This window comes from Vollenhovia emeryi, unplaced genomic scaffold, assembly GCF_000949405.1.
Source record: "Vollenhovia emeryi isolate VEMERY1.0 unplaced genomic scaffold, V.emery_V1.0 DF939833.1, whole genome shotgun sequence".
NCBI lineage: Eukaryota > Metazoa > Arthropoda > Insecta > Hymenoptera > Formicidae > Vollenhovia > Vollenhovia emeryi.
Window position 1 is genome coordinate 1,474 of NW_011966533.1, and position 5,256 is coordinate 6,729.

Below are 5,256 nucleotides of genomic sequence, written 5' to 3' on the forward strand. Positions count from 1 at the left end.
TGATAACGCTCGACCACATGTAAAGGACGAGGGGTGAGGGGCAAGGGACAAGAGCCGAGCGGCGAACGACGCAGGGCGAGGGGCGAGCGGTGAGGGGCGAGCGGTGAGGGGCGAGCGGGGGTGTATACTGAAGCACGCCGCTCGCTGCGTGACAACTTTTTTTCGACGCGTCGCTCCACCTCTCGTTATTAGATGATGCCCCATCGTTGCCTGCCGAGTCCGGCCTGCCGCCTTCTATGCTCTCATTCGCTCAGACATTAAAATTAATTTCTCGATAACTATTGCGAATTTTGCAAAATGGTATAGGACTTTTCTATTCAGTTTGCCCCGGTCTATCTGCCATTTACGGGTGATACGGGTATTAGGACACACCCTGTATTTATTATATCACTATTTAAAAAATTTTCTTTCATTAATTTTTAACAGTATATTTATTTCTTCGCTTCTTTTATTTTTCATTAATATTCACACGACCGACTGTAACCACACATTTCTAACCTTTTCATCTCATCTATCATTACAATTTCAAGAAGGCGACGAAATAATCCAACTTATTCCGTTCGGAAAACCTGGCTACGTACGGAACATTTCTCGTGACAACTTTTTCCACTCTACACCTATCAAGATACATCTCCTTACTCTTACTTCATGGTTGCAACAACATATTGCAGCGTTTAGACAATGGCCTTGTTTACACCGATCGTTTGATACGCGTATGAGGTACTATATTCGTACTAAATTGATTTAGTCCAGCGGTGTAAACGATAGCGTACTGAACTGGTACGATACGCTTGCAAAAGGAGTATCGTACCAATTTAGTATGCGTATCAAGTAATTTTGTGACGGTGTAAACTGTAACGCATTAAATAATAATTATCGAAGGACCGTTATGGTTAGGTGAGATGAGGTTTTCTTCGAAAATCTTGACTTATTTTTAAAAGTCCGACTAATTAAGATTGTAAATAAACAACTGATAATATTTTCCGAATCCATCGCAATCTAAGGATCACCGATTTTCCAACCAAATTAAATATAATACGTTTTTGTATCAAACCTAACCTTAATGTACTTTTTTGCACACTTAATACACATGGTGTAAACGCAGTCGGATTTAACATTTGGTACGCATCATTTTGGTTCACGTATCAAATAATTTTACGGTGTAAACAAAGCCAATGTTGTAATCTTGCGATGAAACATTGCTATAATGTTGCTGAAACCTTGCTATGCTGTATGGAATAGTATGTTCTCATTAGATAACATTTATATTAATTATGGCTAATAAAATAAGAGTTTTTATTCACAAAATTAATTAAGAAATTATATAAAGGTTACTTTTATATCCAAATACTTGGAATGTATTTCAATATCTTGCATCCACCATTTTTTTAATGGCATTTCTGTATTTACACTTTTAATTGTCTCATCCTGTACTAGAAGATTTTTATTTACAAGCATGTAACCCAATGAGAAATGATTCGTCGATCGACGTCGAAATGATGTCGAATCGACGTCAATTCGACGGTGTCGATGTCGCGCGAGGCCAGGAGGCCATGGAGGTCGATGAGGAGGAGGAGGAGGAGGACGAGGAGGACGAGGAGGACAAGGACGAGGGGGAGGAGCCTGTGGTTTCGGGTTCTGTTCCTAGTGTGACGGAGCAGGTGACCCGTCGGGTCGAGGAGCACCTGGACTCGCTCGGCCTGTCTCTCGGGGGTGTCAATTCCCTCACTTGGGTTCAGCTGGTGGACCTCGCGGAGACATTTCCCACGTCGGACGAATTTATGGCCTGGTACGAGGCCATTTTGCGTGCTGCGGCTTCGTAGATTCTTAGTAAGTGTTTTCTCGTCTTTCCTTTTCTCCTCGTAATTGTATCTCTCGTCGTTTTCGCTTTCTATCTTATCTTGTTACTTGATGCGTGGTTCTACTTGCCACGGGGTACTGCTTCTTTTAAATGCTTTGGCTAGTTAGTATTCTCTCGGCTCGCTACTATGTTGTTTCGTGTGCCGTATGAGATCGAAGATCTTATGGTGGAGTCCCCGGAGTTGCCGGACGATCCGGTGATGTCTGATAGTGACTCCGAATGGAGTTCCTTGGACGATCGTCCCTCAGACGACTTGTCTGAGGTGTTCGTTAATAGCGACTTGTCCCTCTCTTCGGAATCGTCGAAAGTCATCTCTGTCTCCTCGGGGAGTTTAGAGATTTTCCCCGTGCCGTCTCTCTCGCTGGATTCTGCTCCGGTGGATGATGAGGTTGAGTTGGTGGAAGAGGGTGAAACGTCTTCTTCGTCGGAGGATGAGGTTCAGGTTGTTGAAGAAGATCAGGAATTTTTTGAGGGTTGGGAGTAGGTGAGTGTCTGTTTGGTTTAATATTCTATAAATGGTTTTAACCTGTTCGCGTGTACGCGGATTGTCCTACGTCCCATTTTCACAGAATAATTTACCTCGTTGTGTTTCTCCATAACTGTGTATGGTCCGATCCATTGGGGTTCCAGTTTTTTGGATCGACCTCTTCGCACTGTTTCGTCCTTAACTAACACCTTATCTCCCGCTTTGAACGTTTGTTCTTTTGTCTTCTTGTCGTACTGCGTCTTTGCTTTTTCCTTGCCTACCTTTGTATTTTCTCTTGCTACTTTGTTTGCGGCGCGAATCCTTTCGCGTAGCTCTTCCACGTAATTGTCATACGTATACGTTGGTCGTGGTGGTTTTGTCAATGCTGTAGGCAGTACGGCTTGGTGGCCGTACATTAATTCGAAAGGTGTGAGCCCTGTCACCGTATGAGGGGTAGTGTTATATGTGAACATGGCGTATGGGAGCCATTCATCCCAGTCTGTTTGGTCCGTATTTATATAGTGCCGTAGGTACTCGGCTAGCGTTCTGTGTGATCTTTCTAGAGCTCCGTTGCTCTCTGGATGATACGCTGTCGTCTGTATCTTGTGGATCTTCAGTAGTTTGCACGTATTCTTAAAGATTTCTCTCGTGAAATTAGTGCCTTGATCTGTTAATACCTTTTCCGGTATTCCATGTTCGAGGATTATTTTCGTTACGAATGCTTTCGCTACCGTGTTTGCCTCTTGGTTCTCGAGCGGTATTGCCTTGCTGAATTTGGTTAGGTTATCTTGAAAGGTTAAGGCGTACTTATTTCCCGTGGCTGTTATGGTGAGGGGTCCGACTATATCCAGGGCGCACTTTTCAAAGGGCCTCGTAGGGGTGTCTGTAATATTGCATTTTAGTTTTCTGTCTTAATTAGTTTTTCTGACAGAATTCGCATTTCGCAATATAACTCTCGACGTCTTTATTTAGACCGTGCCAGTGGTGTCGTAATCTGATGCGGTGTAGTGTTCGCGCGACTCCCTGGTGACCGCCTAACGGAGCGTCGTGATACTCGTACAGTATCTGCTCCTTTTCTTCCGCAGAGTATTCTCGTTGTTCTCTTTCTCCTTCTTCTTCTCCGGTGTTTACGTGATGAATCAGTTTTTTATTTTCCGCGGGATAACGGCTCAATGCGTCGGCGTTGATATTACCTTTCCTGATTTGTGAATGATTTCATAGTCGTATTCTTCTAGTTTGAGTCTCCATCTGATTAGTCTGGATCCTGGATCAGTTACGTTGAACAGCCATATCAGTGGCTTATGGTCTGTAACGATTTTAAATGTCGTGCCGTATACGTATGGGCGGAAGTGTTTTACTGCCCATACGATAGCTAACAATTCTTTCTCGGTGGTGTTGTAGTTTTGCTCGGCTCGTGATAATACACGGCTGGCATATGCGATGGGTCGGTCTTGACCTACCGTGCCTTGAGACAGGATAGCTCCGATAGCGTAATCTGACGCGTCGGTCGTGACAATGAATTCGTCAGCGAAGTCGGGATATCTTAATACGGGAGCAGTCGTCAATGCTGTTTTTAATTGATCGAATGCATTCTGTTGCGCGGTGGTCCACTCGAATTTTTCTCCCTTCTTTGTTAATTTTGTCAATGGCTTGGCTATCTTCGAAAAATTTTTTATAAACTCGGTAATACCCTGCTAAACCGATGAAAGATTGGATAGCCTTGACTTTGTCAGGGGTTGGAAAATGTTTTACGGCATCTAACTTAGAGGGATCCGGCGAGATTCCGTCCTTGGTAATAATATGTCCCAAGTAAATCACTTCTTTTCGGAGGAACTCGCACTTATCTGGTTGCAGCTTCAGGTTACTGTCTCGTAAGCGTTGGAAGACTTGCACGAGTCTTTTGTTGTGTTCTTCCAAGCTTGGGCCGTATATTACTATATCGTCTAGGTATACCAGACATTTGAGCCCTTGCATCCCTACTAGGATGGTGTTCATTAGCCGTTGGAATGACACTGGCGCGTTCTTCAGTCCGAACGGCATACGATTAAATTCGTAGTGTCCGTATGGCGAAAATGCGGTCTTACATTTGTCCTTCTCGGCCATAGCTATTTGGTGATATCCGGATGCCAAATCGAGCGTAGTGAAGTATTTAGCGTTGCCTAATTGATCCAAGATGTCTGTGATGTTAGGCAGAGGGAAAGAGTCTCCTATGGTTAAATCGTTTAGCTTGCGGAAGTCTATTACGATTCTTAATTTTGGCTGGCCTGACGCATCCGTTTTCTTTGGTACTACTAGGAGCGGTGCGTTCCACTGGCTGGTGCTCGGTTGAATTATTTGCTGTTGCAGCATTTCTTTGATTTGACGATTTACTTCAGCTTTGTGTTTTTCGGGTAACCGATACGGTCTCACGTTTACACTCGGTGAGTTTACTTGAGTGACAACCTTGTGTTCTACCCGAGTTGTGTGTATCAGCGCGTCTCCTTCTAGATGGAAGATATCCGCGTACTCAGCACAAGTGTTTATTAATGTCTCTTTCTCCTCTTTATTTAGATGTTCTGTCCGCAAGAGTTTGGTTATGCGTTCTTCTCGCGGGAGAGGAAGTTCTCCGCCCCTTTTAGCAATAACCGTATTTATATATTCTGCGCTCTCTGCGTCGGTTGAGGTCTTCACTATTTCGTCTATGGTGACGAGTGGTAATTGGATCTCTACTTTCTTTTCGTTAGTGTTAACGATGCTTACCGGGCAGCTAAAATTTTCTGGTTCCACTAAACAATGTCCGATAACGATGCCTGGAGAAGTCTCTTCTCTCTGTGTTATGCCTATTGTGTTTCGGTCAGTGGTAACGTGAACTATTGTCTCGCTGCGTGGCTTGAGTAGAATGCGTTTGTACGGGTAGAGTTTGAAGGACATTTTCCCGATGTGTAGTTGT